Source organism: Chrysemys picta, chromosome 1 (genome assembly GCF_011386835.1).
Source record: "Chrysemys picta bellii isolate R12L10 chromosome 1, ASM1138683v2, whole genome shotgun sequence".
Taxonomy (NCBI): Eukaryota; Metazoa; Chordata; order Testudines; family Emydidae; genus Chrysemys; species Chrysemys picta.
The window spans coordinates 310569619-310585978 of NC_088791.1; the positions used below are offsets into that span (position 1 = coordinate 310569619).

Here is a 16360-nt window from a genome sequence, read left to right on the forward strand (position 1 = left end):
ACTTTTACTAAAAGTAACTATGACAAAAATCTTAACATTATTTATAATATGGAAAGTGATGTAAGTGCAGTAGAAACGTCTATAACAAGTGATTTCCATAAAGATACTCTCCACTGGGAGCTTGTTTGCCCATAAGAGATTGACAGTAGAGGCATATTTTAAAAGGTTCTGCTATTTTCTGTATCTTAAGGATCCATGATTGAAGTCTACTATAGATTAAATTATGAAATTAGATGAGATGCCAGAAAATACTCTGCTCCTGCAAGAATACCAATGTTTGAAAAAAAAATAAAAATAACTGATTAAAGCAATACCCTCAACACATATACACGAAACAAGACAGTCAACCATCATTACTAGGTATCTTATAGGACAAAAGATATTGCACACACACTAATTACTAAATAACCATAGCAATATCCTATACAGTGACCGGTCTTTAGCTGTCACCACTCTTATTAAACTTCCTCTTTCCTGTTCTCCATAAAAAATTAGAAGCCTTACGTGAGATTCACATTTACAGTATTTTGTTATGTATATTTATTTCAGATTTCCATTGCCTCCAACCAATTAAAGTCCTTTTACAAGAAGTCAGGTGAATATCATCCACTTTATTCATACAGAAAAAACTGATGTAGAGAAATATTAAGTGCCTTGCCCATACAGTCACACAACAATCTGAAAATGGAATCCTGGTGTCCTGGCTCCCAATGACTTGATCTAACCATTATACACTGCTGCCTCCAAATTATATTTTTGCACTAGCTTTCCCAAACAATTTGTAAGGACTTATTCTGATTGCTGTAAAATATATATCCCCACTAAAAAAAGTGCAAATACAGCAAAAAATATATTTACAGCAATTCTTACTAGTTTATTCAATATTTTAACTCTGCATGGTAGATCTAGAAATTAAGTTAAAATAGCTTTCCCAGTCATTTATATCAATACTCTTTTCAGTCCTTATAAATTACTTTTTTTAAATCATACTCCTATCTGCTAATTATTCACACAGATTTGGTTAGATTGCTTGAAAATTTGCAAGCTAGGCAATGATTTACTACTGAGTTCCATCAGTAAGACAGGAGTAAAAACAAAGTTAGATAGTGAAGCTTAGAAAGATACATTATGTTGGATAATGCAAGGAAAAAGAGAGTGATACACTAGATAAAGGACATCTTGAAGACTAACTCAACAGTATCAGTGAGGTCATGATGTCACAAAAAAGGTTAAAAGGATCCATCCAGCTGTATTCCTAGCGGTTGATCATTATGCCAACCTCCACTGCCCACTTGTTACCATTTTCAAATACCTACATGCTTTCTATCATGCTGCCCCACATACCTGGGAGGTGCTCCCCATAAACATCCTCAAAGCTCTCTCATTATCCACCTTCAAATCCCTCCTCAAAACTCAAAACTCTTTGACAGAATGCCTACGAAACATATCAGTTAAGCTACTAGTGTCCAGAGACTACTGCCTATTATGCTGAGCAAAACTGTCTAATTGTTTACTCATATTCCCCTGTTTGTCTATCTCCATCTGTTGGATTATACTTAGGCCTTGGCTACACTTACCCGGTAGTTCGGCGGCGAGCGATCGAACTTCTGGGTTCGACTTATCGCGTCTAGTCTGGACGCGATAAGTCGAACCCGGAAGTGCTCGCCGTCGACTGCGGTACTCCAGCTAGACGAGAGGAGTACCGCGGAGTCGACGGGGGAGCCTGCCTGCCGAGTGTGGACCAAGGTAAGTTCGAACTAAGGTACTTCGAACTTCAGCTACGTTATTCACGTAGCTGAAGTTGCGTACCTTAGTTCGAATTAGGGGGGTAGTGTAGACCTGGCCTTAGACTTTAAGCCCCCTTTGGCACAGATTGTCTTTTTATTCTCTGTTTGTATGGCACCTAGCACAACAGGGCCTTGGGCACTACAATAACACAAATAATATATAACTGGGATCCTAACTATTTGAGAACCAGTTTATCTCTCCACATGCTGGTTCAGTGGTGAAGAGAAGGCAGCAGGGCTGTCAAGCGATTAAAAAAATTAATCGTAATTAATTGCGCTGTTAAACAATAATAGAATACCATTTATTTAAATATTTTTGGATATTTTCTACATTTTCAAATATAGATTTCAATTGCAACACAGAATACAAAGTGTACAGTGCTCACTTTATATTTATTTTTGATTACAAATATTTGCACTGTAAAAAAAGATAGTATTTTTCAATTCACCTAGTACAAGTACTGCAGTGCAATCTCTATCATGAAAGTTAAACTTACAAATGTAGAATTATGTACAAAAAACTGCATTCAAAAATAAAAATGTAAAACTTTGTAGCCTACAAGTCCACTCAGTCCTACTTCAGCAAATCGCTCAAACAAGTTTGGATAAAATTTGCAGGAGATAATGCTGCCCACTTCTTGTTTACAAAGTCACCTGAAAGGGAGAACAGGCATTCGCATGGCACAGTTCTAGCCAGTGTCTCAAGATATTTATATGCCAGATATGCTAAACATTCATATGCCCCTTCATGCTTCAACCACCATTCCAGAGGACATGCGTCTATCCTGATGACAAGTTCTGCTTGATAACGATCCAAAGCAGAGCCGACCGATGCATGTTCATTTTCATCATCTGAGTCAGATGCCACCAGCAGAAGGTTGATTTTCTTTTTCGGTGGTTTGAGTTCTGTCGTTTCCACATTGGAGTACTCTTTTAAGACTTCTGAAAGCGTGCGCCACACCTCATCCCTCTCAGATTTTGGAAGGCACTTCAGATTCTTAAACCTTGGGTCAAGTGCTGTAGCTATTTTTAGAAATCTCACATTGGTACCTTCTTTGCATTTTGTCAAATCTGCAGTGAAAGTGTCCTTAAAACAAACTTGTGCTGGGTCATCATCTGAGACTGCTATAACATGAAATATATGGCAGAATGTAGGTAAAACAGAACAGGAGACATACAATTCTCCCCCAAAGAGTTCAATCACAAATTTAATTAAGGCTTTTTTTTTTTTTTAAACGAGCATCAGCAGCACAGAAGCATGTCCTCTGGAATGGCGGCCGAAGCATGAAGGGGCATATGAATGTTCCGCATATCTGGCATGTAAATACCTTGCAACACTGACTACAAAAGTGCCATGCGAATGCCTGTTCTTACTTTCAGGTGACTTTGTAAATAAGAACCAAACAGCAATATCTCCCATAAATGTAAATAAACTTGTTTGTCCTAGCAATTGGCTGAACAAGAAGTAGGACTGAGTAGAATTGTAGGCTCTAAAGTTTTAAATTGTTTTGTTTTTGAGTGCAGTTATGTAACAAACAAACAAAAAATCTACATTTGTAAGTTACACTTTCACAGTAAAGAGATTGCACTACAGTACTTGTCTGAGGTGAACTGAAAAATACCATTTCTTTTATCATTTTTACACTGCAAATATTTGTAATCACAAATAATATAAAGTGAGCACTATACACTTTGTATGCTGTATTGCAATAGAAATCAATACATTTGAAAATGTAGAAAAACATCCAAAAATATTTAATAAATTTCATTTGGTATTCTATTGTTTAACAGTGTGATTAATCACGATTGATTTTTTTAATCACGATTAATTTTTTTGAGTTAATCACGTGAGTTAATTGTGATTGACAGCCCTAGAAGGCAGCAATTAAAAAATGAAAAAGCAATAGAACACGAATGGAAAATAGATAGCAATTAAGATAAATTGGACGTTATGAAGTGTAGAAAATTGATAAGGGAAGCTAAAGGCATCAGGAAAAAAAATCCATGGTTGGCAGGGCTAAGGACAATGAGTTTTTTGAGTATATTAGGAACAATATAAATCATAGCAGTGGTATAGGTCCATTACTATATTGAGGTGGTAAAATATTTAATGATATAAAAAAGGCAGAAGTGTAGAATAAATATTTCTGTTCTATATTTGGAAAGAAGCAGGATGATGTACTGGTACCACATGAGAATGAAGTACTTTCCCATCCACTAGCAACTGAGGAGGTTAAAGAACATCTACTAGGGATGAACACTTTGAAATCGACAGACCCAAGTAGTATGCACCCAAGAATCCTAAAAGAGCTAGCTGAAGAGATCTCTGGCCTGCTGATGTTAATTTTAATAAATCTTAGAATACCAGGAAAAATCCAGACGAATGGAAGTGTGCTAATGCTGTGCCAATATTCACATAGGGCAAGCAACATGACCCGGGTAACTATAGGTCAGTTATCCAGGCATCAATTGCACACAAAATAATGGAAAAGCTGATACATGATTCAACTGTTAAAGATTCAATTGTTAAAGAACAGGATATAATGAACGCAAGTCTCTACATGATTTTATGGAAAACAGGACTTGTCAAACAAACAAAAGATTTCATTCTTTGAGATTACAAATTTGGTTGATAAAGGTACTAGCCTCAGCAATGAACTCAACTCCAAAGCCCCTTTTATCCTCATGAAAGCACTGTTCCACATTCACCTGAAGGGGAGCCCCCACAGGGACAGCATTCGAAGAAAAAGAGAAGGTTACTCACCTTGTGCAGTAACTGAAGTTCTTCGAGATGTGTGCCCGTGGGCGCTCCACTTCAGGTGTCGGTGGATCCCAACACCATCAATTGGAGATTTTCAGTAGCAGTGTCTGGTCGGGGTGCGTGTGCATAGTAGCAGTCTCGTGGTGCCGCTGGTGCCTCATCTAGCACAAGCATGCCCCGACCTCTTCAGTTCTTTTTCTGCCATGGAGTGTTTAAGCTCGTACTCAGAAGTAGAGGGGAGGAGGGTGGATAGTGGAGCACCCACAGGGACACACATCTCGAAGAACTTCAGTTACTGCACAAGGTGAGTAACCTTCTCTTTTTCTTCGAATGCTGTCCCTGTGGGTGCTCCTCTTCAGGTGAATGTGGAGCAGTGCTTTCATGAGGATAAAAGGGGCTTTGGAGTTGAGTTCATTGCTGAGGCTAGTACAGTGAGGCCTAGTCTTGTGTCTGAGCTTGAACAGAGAGTAATTGCATAGTGGTTCATGAACGTGTGTTCAGAGGCCCAGGTGGCTGCCCTACAGATGTCTAGAATGGGCACATTGTATAGGAATGCTATGGAGGTAGATAAAGCTCTTGTCGAGTGGGTTCTGATGCCTGGAGGGGCCTTCAGTGTTGTGTAGCACATATGGATATAGCTGGATATCCATTTAGATAATCTTTGCGTAGATATGGCAGAGCCCTTCAATCGTTCTGTTGACACAAAAAGTCAAGGTGATTTTTGGAAGGGCTTTATTCTGTCCAGATAAAATGCTCAGACATGGAGCATATCCAATGTGTGCAGGACTGCATCTTGAGCGTGTGTGGGGGTTTTTGGATGAAATGTAGATAAGTGAATCAGTTGGTTGAGGTGGAATGAGGATGGTATTTTGGGCATAAACTTAGGATGTGTTCTACGTGTCACTTTATCCTTGAAGAATAATGTGTATTGGGGGTGAGCCATGGGAACCCCATCTTGCTAACTCTTTGTGCGGATGTAATGGTGACCAGAAATGCCACTTTCATAGATAAGTAAAGTAATGAGCATGTGGCTAAAGGTTCGGATGGGGCTCTGGTTAGACTTCGGAGCACCAGATTTAAGTCCCATGCTGGCGTGGGTTCTCAGATGTCTGTATACCCGTGAGAAATCACTTAGTAATCGGGTGAGCGAATATCTAAAGTCCTGTCTACCTATTGATGGAAGGCCGTGATGGCAGCAAGATGAACTCTAAGCGAACTCGTAGCAAGCCCTCAGTTCTTTGGGGATAATAAACATTGCAGGATTAGTGGAAGTGGTGCCAGGCTTGCAGATATTTATTTGTTCCAGTTTTGGAGGTAAGTAGTACGCGTGTTGTGTTTCCTGCTGTTTATTAAACACTTGTTTTACTTGTTCTGAGCAGGTTAGTCAGTCACGGTAGAGCCATGATGGAGCCGCACCTTTAGGTGAAGTTTCTCCGGGTCCAGATGGAGGACTTGACTGTTGTCCTGACAGAAGATTCCACAGGTGAGGGAGAGTGAACGGTGTGCAGATCGCCATGCGTGTCAGGTTTGGGAACCATGTCTGTCTGGGTCATGTTGGTACTATGAGTATTATTTTGGCCCTGTCGGTTCGTATTTTGTGTATTACTCTGGAAATTAGGGGTATAAGTGGGAATGCGTATACGAGAGGAGCGTTCCATTGGATGAGAAAAGCGTCCCTTAGGGCTCATGCTTCTAGTCCTGCTTGTGAGCAAACTCTGGCCATTTCTCGTTTACTGATGTCAAACAAGTCTATGTGTGGGGATCCCCACATGTGAAAAATGTGTTGTGTTATTTTGTCATTCAGTTCCTGTTTGTCCTCTTGGGAAAGCTGTCTGTTTAATGTGTCTGCCATCATGTTCAGTCGACCCAGGGGTATGCTGCTGTAATAGTGATGATGTGTTTTATGCACCAGTTCCATAGTTTTAAGGCCTCTGTGCATGAGAAGTGGGAATGTGCTTCACCCTGTCAGTTTATATAGACTATACACACACAATGTTGTCCGTCAGGACCCTTATCGTTTTGCCTCGTATAAGAGGGAAGAAATGTAGGCACACGCTGCAGACTGCCCGTAATCCGAGCAGATTGATGTGTAAATGTGTTTCCGTGGGGAACCACTTGCCTTGGATTATATGCTGGTTTAGGGGAGCTCCCCATCCAATCAGTGAGGCATCTGTTATGATTTGTATGGATGGTGGATCCTGTTGAAATGGGATGCCTGAGCAAACGTTTATTGGGTTTGTCCACCATCATAGTGAACGTGGAACCTCTGGGGTCAGTGTGAGAGTCTTTTCTTTAGGCTGTGGCTTTCATGGAATATTACCGAGCTCAGCCAGCCTTGAAGGCAGCACATGTGTAGTCTGGCGTATTTTACAATGAAAGCCATGGCCACCACATGTCCCAAGAGTTGTAGGCAGGTGCATTCGGACACCCCTGGGCTGTCTGAGAGGGAGGTCATTGCTGTGAATCGGGGCATTGGCAGCAATGCTTTGGCCTTCACTGAGTCCAGGTGAGCTCCTATGAAGTCCAATGGTTGTACTGGAGTTAGGGTAGATTTTTGTTGTTGTTGTTGATTTGTAGCCCTAGGGAGTGAAAAAGAGAGATGGTTTGTCGAGTAATGCGTAATGTTTCTGTCAGGGTAGGGCCTTTTAGCAGGCAATCATCTAAGTATGGGAATATCAATAATCCCTATCTGCGCAAATGAGCAGCTACCATCGGTAGGGTTTTGGTAAAAGACTTGTGGAGCTGTTGGCAGTCCGAATGGTAGTACTCTATACTGGAAGTGATCTTGTCCCACCATGAATCGTTGGAATCATCTGTGAGCAGGATGGATGGTAATGTGGAAATACGCATCTTGTAGGCCAAGGCTGAGAACGAGTCCCTCTCTTCCAGCACAGGGATGATAGAGTTCAGTGTGACCATTTTGAATTTGTGGGTAGGGACAAATTTATTGAGTTTTCTGAGATCTAGTATGGTTCTTCAACCTCCGTTTTTCTTTCGACTCAGGAAATAATGGGAATAAAATCCCTTCTTTCTGTGTTGTGTTGGAACTTGTTCCACAGCCCCTAATTACAGAAGGTGATGTACTTCTTGTCTCAACAGGTACTCGTGAGAAGGGTCCCTGAAGAGGGATGGAGAAGGGGGGTGGGTAGGTGGGATGGCATAACCCATTCTAATGACCTGTAAAACCCAGTGGTCCGTTGTGATAGAGGCCTACATATGGTAAAATGGTCGAAGCCGACAGCCAAAGATTTGGGTTTTTCATTCCATTGGCACTGGTGGTCGGTCAGACCCTCGACCAATGGTTCAAAATTGCGTCTTGTTTGGTGGTGCTTGGGACATCGGAGCCTGGGATTGGGTAGGGCCATGTCTCTGAGGTCTGTGCCTTTGTCTCTGATTGTTGTATGGTCTCTGCTGGCATTGCGACGTGCTGTCTCTGTTACAATTGTAAGGCTGGTATCTGTATCTCCTGTTAGAGGGTGTGTAGATCCCGAGGGTCCTCAGTGTGGCTCTAGAGTCCTTCATGAAATGGAGGACCTAATCCATTTTAGTAGAGAAGAGCTTGTCCTGTCCAAGGGAAGATACTCTACGTTGGTCTGGAGTTCCCTTGGGATACCAGATGTGTGTAACCAGGATGCTCTGCGCATGACGATGGCTGTCACTGTCGTGCATGCCACTGTGTCTGCTACGTCGAGGGATGTCTGGGAGCGCTGTTCTAGCAATAAGTTGTCCCTTGTTGACAATGGTACACAAATTAGACTTTTTCCTCTGGAATTTCCTGGACGAAATCATTTATTTTTGCATAAATTGTCATGATCGCAGTTAGCAAGAAATGCTGTGTAATTGGCCACGAGGAATTGAAGAGTCACAGAAGAATAAACTTTTCACCCCCAAGAGGTCTAGTCTCTTCCATTCCTTCTCTTGCGGAGTGGATTTGAATTGAGGATGTTTGCCCCATTGGTTGACCGCATCCACCATTAAGGAGTTAAGTTGTGGGTGTGAAAAAAGGAAGGCCATACCTTTATTTGGCACATAGTTTTTCCTGTCCATACACTTATTGGTTGGAGGGATGGTGGCAGGTGTTTGCCACACCGTTTCTGCAGGTTCCATCAGAGCGTCATTTATAGGCAAAGCTATTTTTGTTGTGGACGAAGTGTGTAGGATCTTGAGGAGTTCATGTTGGGTCTCTTGTACCTCCTCAAGAGGAATATTCTTCTCTGTGCCACCTGCCAGAGTAACTCCTGAAAGTGTTTGAAGTCCTCAGTAGTAATGGGAGGCAGGGGCATTACTGCCTCAATCAGAGGAAGAAGAGTTGTGATCAGGGGATGTTTTGGGGTCTCATCCCCATCTTCCTCCACCTCCATCACTTCAGATGGTTCGGGTACTGATTTAGTCACAGAGCATATAGGTTTCCTGGGAGAAGTGGGAGGTCTGAGGAATTGAGACCTGTAGGCTGCCCATGAGTCCCATTGTGGCCATTGAATGGAAAATAGCAGAAGAGGGCACATCCATGGGTTACCGAGCCATGGGGGCAGGTCCCTGATGCTCTGTTCCCTGGGTCTGTAATGAGGTTCCGTGCCTGCTGGGGAGGAGTGTGCAGATGAGAAAACTGCCTCCTCCACATAGTCATCCTCATCACTCGAAAAAGGTGGAGCATTGGGAGATTCTGGCTGGTCCGGTGCTGTTAATACCAGCAAGCAGGTGGTGCTTAGCAGAGAACACTTCCATATCTGATGAGGGCATAAGGATGATCGGTGCCGCTGTATGCAGTGCTGAATCCTTCTGTGCTGCTGGAAATGAGGCCAGTGTCAACCCTTTGTGTGTAGCCTTCTTCAGTGCCATGGGTGCCAGTCTTAGCAGTTCCACAGTCAGCACCGATGAGCTCGGTGCCAAAGGGGGAGCCATCACAGGTGACTGAGGTTGCGGTACCATGCTCTTCGTGTGGGTAGTTGGTGCCGTGGAGGAGGAGGCCGCTTTGTGCCTGCTACTCGATACCTTTCTCCTGCTGGCAGAAGTCCCAGAGCGGACAGTGCCGGAGGTGCTTGGTGCATCAAAGGTGCATCATAGTTATAGTTAGCGTTAACCTTAAAGTAACAAATTACTAACAAACAAAGGTAATAACTAGGCTAACAATCTCATTGTTTTGAAGGTTTTTAGTGACACCGCTACTGGACTCGGTCTCAAGAGGACGACGGTTGAGAAGGAACTGAAGGGGTTGGGGCGTGCGCGTGCTAGATGAGGCACCAGCGGCGTGGCAAGACTGCTACTGTGCACCCTGACCAGATACTGCTACTGAAAATCTCCGCTCAACGGTGCCGGGACACACCGACACCTGAAGTGGAACACCCACAGGGACAGCACTCAAAGAAGAACAGCATAGATGTAACATACTTAGACTTTTGTAGGACATTTGACTTAATAGTGTATGACATTGATTAAAATATTTGCACTCTTCAATATCAATAATGCACATGTTAAATAGCTAACTGCCTAACTGACAAAAAGTAGTTGTCAACTGGGAATCATCACCATCAAATGGTAATGTTTTTAGTGGGGTTCCACAGAAACCAGTGAGGAAGCAGACACTAGTTATCATTTTTATCAATAATTTAGAAATAAATATAAAATCATTGGTGATAAAATTTGTGGATGACAAATATTGGCAGAGTGGTAAATAATGAAGAGGACAGAGCCTTCAAACAGAGCATTCTTGATTGGTTGGTAATTTGAGCCCATTAACACAACATGAGTTTTAGTACAACCAAATGCAAAGTTATACATCTAGGAATAAGGAATGCAGAAACTATATATACAGAATAGGGAAACTATATATACAGAATGTGTTGTGGAAAACTGATTTTAAAAAGGATTCAGGGATCACAGTGGACAAAACTCAAAATGAGCTCCCAAAGCAAAAAGGGCTGCAATCCTTATAGGTATAAATAGGAGTAGTGAGGAGGAGTAGGGAGGTGGTATATGGCACTGGTGAGACTGATAGTGGAATATTGCATACTGGTGTCCACATTTTAAGAAGGATATTGAAAAATTGGAGGAGAAAATATAGGAAAGAGCCACACAAAAAGATTGAAGCCTGGAGAAAATGCTTTACAATGAGGGACTTAAACTAAACAGATTGAGCTCTATCAAAAAGAAGATAGAGAAGAAATTTGATTACAGCATATTATAGTACCTTCTCACAGGGAGAAAATACCAGGTACTAGAGGGCTCTTTAATCTAGCAGATAAAGATATAACAACCATCAACAGCTGGAAGCTTAAGTCAGACAAATTCAAATTAGAAATAAGGCACACATTATTAACAATAAAGGAAGATTAACCATGGGAATAAGCTACCAAGGGAAGTGGTGGATTCCCTATTTCTTAATGTCATCAGCTTGAGACCAGATGTCTTTCTGGAAAGTGTACTTCAGTCTAACGCAAGTTACTGGGCTCAATACAGGGACAACCGGATGAAATTTAATGGCCTGTGATATAAAAGAGGTCAGATTAGATGATCTAATGGTGCCTTCTGGCATTAAACTCTATAAATCTATGAATCTGAATACCATGAAAAGAGCCGATATTAGCAGGGATGCTAAAGCTAATTTAAATATGTGGTTATAACAGAGTGGCCAGGTTTTCTCTGCAGAAAGCACATCACACAAAAATTCGCTTTCTTAACTAGTATAAGAGAGCCCAAGTTTGCACCATGTCTTAAGAGACCAGAAAAGCCTATTTTTAATATTCTGGCCATTGCCTGGAGGTGTGCAGTTATTTCTTCAGGGGAGATGTGAGAGTTAAGGAAATATTTTCTTTAACTTTCATTTTTAAGAACTATTTTATTAAAACCATACACATGCATCACCAGACTTATTGGGAAAATGTGTACATTAATTTTATTTATTAAACTAATTATACATATTAAACAAAAAAAGAACACTGAGGATAAAAGAAAGGGGTAAGCAAGAGAGATGTTAAGAATTAAGGTCAGGAATTTGATGATTTAAAAAAAAAATTAAAAGAGTATGTGGTCATGTTGATCCAAGGTAGGCTCGCTTACCACCACCAGCGGCTTATATTCTGCTATGAACAAATATATATCTGCAAGGATTAGTTCCCCATTAAATTATTTCCAATTTATTTCCTTTTTTTAATAAAAGACCAATAGGATAGTATTTTAACTTTTCTGCAAGATCATATTATACAGCATTAAATGTTATTTTATCTTGGCGTCAAAACAAAGTCAATGTATTTAGACAGAAACCTCTGATTATGGAACTCTAGCGTCCAATGGACGAAGACTTTCCTGAGTTCAGACTGTGGGTCAGACCATCAGCTGTTAGCCTCAAACATAAAATTAAAACTTAAAAGGTTACAAAGTCCACTGCCTTTGGACTTTTCCAGAATCAATGAAAGTTATATAACTTCTGTCCAGGATGGGCATGAAGCATTGGCACAGGTGGAAGAGGAGAACAATCGCAGTTAAGTTTGGAATAAAACAAGCTATTATGCTTGAAACTACCAAAGTCAAAAAGTCAGTGTCAGATTGCACCAGGGGTTAACTGAGAAGGTGTTTGAGCTGGTGGAAAAGTGACAGAATGAAAGACAAAATACACAGGAGAGAATATGAGGAACTGAGCAGGACAGACACAAAGGCTGACTAGATGAGTTGAGAAAATATTTAAGGATAAGATGTATGTAACTTGAGAATTATAAATAATAAATAATAATAATATGTTCAGTCAGAAGAAGTCAGGCTTCTTACCTAAAGGTTTTCCCTGCCATGATCATAATAAAAGACAATGAAGCCAGAGTCCTCAATAAGAGTGATATTAAATGTAGATGGAGAGGATAATGTGCTAATCTGTATGCCTAACCAGAGTCGCTCATAATACAGGACAACAAAAGAAATTACAGAGCCAGGCCATCAGTCCTGCAAGAGGAAGTAGTGGGTGCTATCTTGAACACAAAGCCTTGGAAAGAAGCAGGTGTAGATAACTGTTAAAAGCAATTGGAGATCATGGCACTTATCTAAATTTGCAGTGGTAACCAACCTTAGATATGCTGAAGGCATGACACTCTTTGCTACGACTGATGCAAGGCAATAAATGTTGGAGTCAGTTAATGAGAAATATGGACTATTCCTGAACATGATAAAAACCACAATTCACATACGCTGATACGTCCAACAAAAAACAAGATATAAGTGGATGTCACAATTAACAGACAAGCTTAAGAGGCAACTGTGACCCTAAAAGCCCTTCAGTCCCAACTGGCAGAGGGTTTGCGGTCATAAAACAGCAACTGCTATCAAGCCTGACAAACTGACTACAGCAAATCACATTGATATAGAATGTCAATAAAGAATGTTGTGTAAGGTATCAAATAAAAGCACATATACTGATTATAAGCACTGCAAGATGTATATATGGGCGTTATGCAAGAATTTGGATCTAGATCCTGATTTGACTGAAAATCAGCAAGTTCTACAGAAAAACTTTGAGGGTGGGAAAACTGCTTTAGCCAAAGGACTGTGGCTTGCAGCAGTTATGTTTAGTAAGAAGTATGTTATACTTTACTTTTATTTATAACCAATTCTGTTTCCACTATCCTTACTCCGTACCACTTAAAACAAATAAGTTTATTAACAGAGTTTTATCATAAGCAGATCTCAGTGCTATAATATTAAGGGTGAATTCTTAATTGATTGCATTGTGTGTACACTAGCTCTTTGGAGATTCTGAACTAGGTAATTTCTGAGAGCATCCAGTGACAGAGGATGGATGCTCCAGGGAAACACTCTTCCCTAGGGCTTGCGAACTGGAATGCACCAAGAATTACCTGCAAGGCAAAAGTAAGGGCTCGCAGACTCCTCAGAAGTTTATCAGGGGTCGCTAACAAACTGGGGTCATAGGGAGCTGTCACCCAGGTTAGCACCAGCAAATCTCTCTGGCTAGGGCAAAGGTGTAACAAGGTGACCCATAATTTTGGGCTTGCCAAGAAAGTGTCACAGCAGTATATGAATATAATTATTTGGCATCATATATATTCAAGCAGGATGTTCCAAAGAAATTGGAAGATGACTAAGGATTGCTCACTCAGCTATGGCCTCCTTTAAGAAAGTGTGGAAAAACAGTCGCCTCTCAAAATGTACAAAGATGACGCTGGTTAAAAACCTTTTTTATCCATGGAGATTTATGGATGTGAATCATGGGAAGTTAATGCTGCTGACAAGAAGAAAACTGAAGCATTTGAAACGAGGTGCTGCAAAGGACTCTTGTGTATCTCCTGAATGGAAAAAAAGACAAATACCTATGTTAGAAATATTATTGGAGAGAAGCAGACCCTGATGTCAGAAATCAACAGAGAAACTTGTATTTTAGTCACATTAGGCACAAAGATGGAAATAACCTTGAGGAAGTTATTATGGAAGGAATGGTGGAGGGTTATCATAATAGTGGACGACCAGAAAGATGGATGGATTGTGTGTGGCATTTCCCCTGGAAGGTCAGCTGCTGAGTGCCTGAAATAAGCGATGGATCGTGAAGGCTTTCAAAAATTCTGCTTTGATGTCACTGGTATTCAGACATGAATAAATGGATTTACTTATTTACTATGAATAAATGGAATTGCAGAATATCAAATATCTGACTTTTAGATCTCTTGGCATTTTTTTAAAACATTGCAGAAGTAACTTATTAAGAATTAAAGGTTAAATAACATCTCCAAACAAGCAAGAAGATATACTTAAGCATCTCTCTTCTCCCTCCCTGTCCTCCCCTCTGGATTTAGGACATACGTTTGTGATTAATAATATTTCACAGATGCAGGCTACAGGACATAACTGAATTCACTATTCACAGGTGAGTGCAGTCTATATATTGGCAGAGTGTGATCTCAGCTTTTCCTTTCTGAATGAAGTCCTTATTTCCCCAGCAAATCTGTGACAGGAACCCCACCTCACCTCCAAAATCCTAACAATGGAGTCTTGACTCAAGCAATTTTTCATTTGTTATCAAATGCATCCTGACTTCTTTGCCATCTGATTGCCCCCTTGGGCTCATCTAGACTGAATACACTATAAAAAGTGCTAAAGACAATCTGAACAAGAAATGAGGTTTTAAAAGATGAGTGCATATAGTACATTGTACCATGTGAGCACTGGGCAAAAATAAATGTTGTGAAACAAAAACAAGGCTCACCAGAAATGGGAGCTATGGTATGTTTATGATTTAAAGAACAAGCTGTCTGTCCAAGAGAGGATTCCTTCAGAAAGGAACATAAAGGATTTAAAGCAAGACAACATTTTAGATAGATTGAGGATTAAAAGTATCTGAGTTGTTGATCTTCATCACAATAATAGTGAGAAAGAATTTAGATTTCCTTTTTTAAAAAATTGTTTCCAGGTGCCTATGGAATGCATGACACAGCATCCTGGATTGAATAAGACACTAGATGTGTTACCAGTTAAGGAAAAGAGGACAAACATTTTAGATCTGTAGTGCTAACCTGCATTTTTACCTCCCTCACCTATACCATTTCAGATTTCTGAGGGCGTCTACACTAAAAACTTAAGTTAACCTATATGAGGTCAACTTACAACCACTGCAGTAATTACTGCGGTGGTTCATATCCACACTCCCCTCCATTGTGGTACGTGTCCTCACCAGGAGCAATTCCACCAACCTAAGAGGGGCAATGTGGGGACCTGAAAGCCCAGGCTCTCCGCTCCACTCACAGCTCCCTGCCGGGATCCTGGCTGCCTCATGGGCTCCCGGCTCTCCCACCCCACCCCCCACTCTCCTCTGGGAGCATGGCAGCCCCTGGGGCTCTCAGCTCCACACTTCCCACTGGAGTGGGACAGCCGCCCAGGCTCTTGCCTTTCCACCCCACTAGGGCTCTCACCTCCCCACCAGGGAGCCTGGAGCCTTGGTTCAGCAGGGCTCCCAGCAGGGAATGAGGAGCTTGGAGTCCAGGCAGTACCCAGGCTCCCAGCAGGGAGCCAGGACCCCAGGAGCAGCCCAGCTCTGAGTGGGGAGCCTGGGCATCAGCATGGCTGGGAGCAGCCCGGTTGGGAGCAGGGAGGACTTTGTCAATTTCAAGGCTCCAGCAGGGAGCTGTGAAATTGACCAAAAAAAAAAACCACAACTGCCAACCTCCTATGTAAGTAACTCAGAGTCTATACAGACACTGCGTCACCCTATCTACACAGACAGAAGCCCTATGTCTCTCGTGGAGGTGGAGTTATTATGTCAGTGTAGTATGGCACTTACATCGGCAGGAGCAAGGCTGGTGTGCACTGGCATAGTTAGGTCAACATAAGCTGCTTTACGTCAACTTAATTGTGTAGCGTAGGCCCGAGCTGAGACTCTTCACTCACAAAAGCCAAGTAGGCCCCTGCTCTGATCAGTACTTGGAACAGGAACCATCATGGAAAACCCAGGATTCCAAGAAAAGCGGTACTGGTGTGATGATGATGATGCTCAGTAAATGCCACCCTTCCTTGTTAGTGTCCTGGGACAAGGGTACTGAAGGTGCCGTTTTTAATTTAAGAATATTCTTAGTGTGAACATAGCCATATTTTAAATGATCAACACTGTGCAGAATACTGAAGACATAGACCCTTAAAACCTTAACAGAGGTAAAATATTTTTTAATTCAAATTCTAGATCATTTTAGCATCCATAGGTCCCTCTTCCAATTTCCTAGTTCAAGTAGGACCTTTCTGGGTGCTGCTTTCATGATGCAGCATAAGCAAAAACAAAACCTTGTATCAGTTAAAACTAAGAGTACAAATTTAAAATTTCAAGGTCTTT

The 16360-nt window shown here is 41.4% G+C and overlaps 1 protein-coding gene across 35 annotated transcripts in view; it reads right to left on the minus strand.

The window, feature by feature from the left end:
• The window catches only part of WASF3 (WASP family member 3), a 159395-nt gene that overhangs the window by 109190 nt on the left and 33845 nt on the right, over positions 1–16360 (minus strand). For 2 of the 35 annotated variants that reach the window (XM_065581400.1, XM_065581408.1), the window contains exon 1: positions 13721–13832. The exons of the other annotated variants lie outside the window; for them this stretch is intronic. The gene's annotated coding sequence lies outside the window, so the exon portion shown is untranslated. Of the gene's footprint in view, positions 1–13720; positions 13833–16360 lie in introns of those variants that run through there. 35 annotated transcript variants of the gene reach the window in all.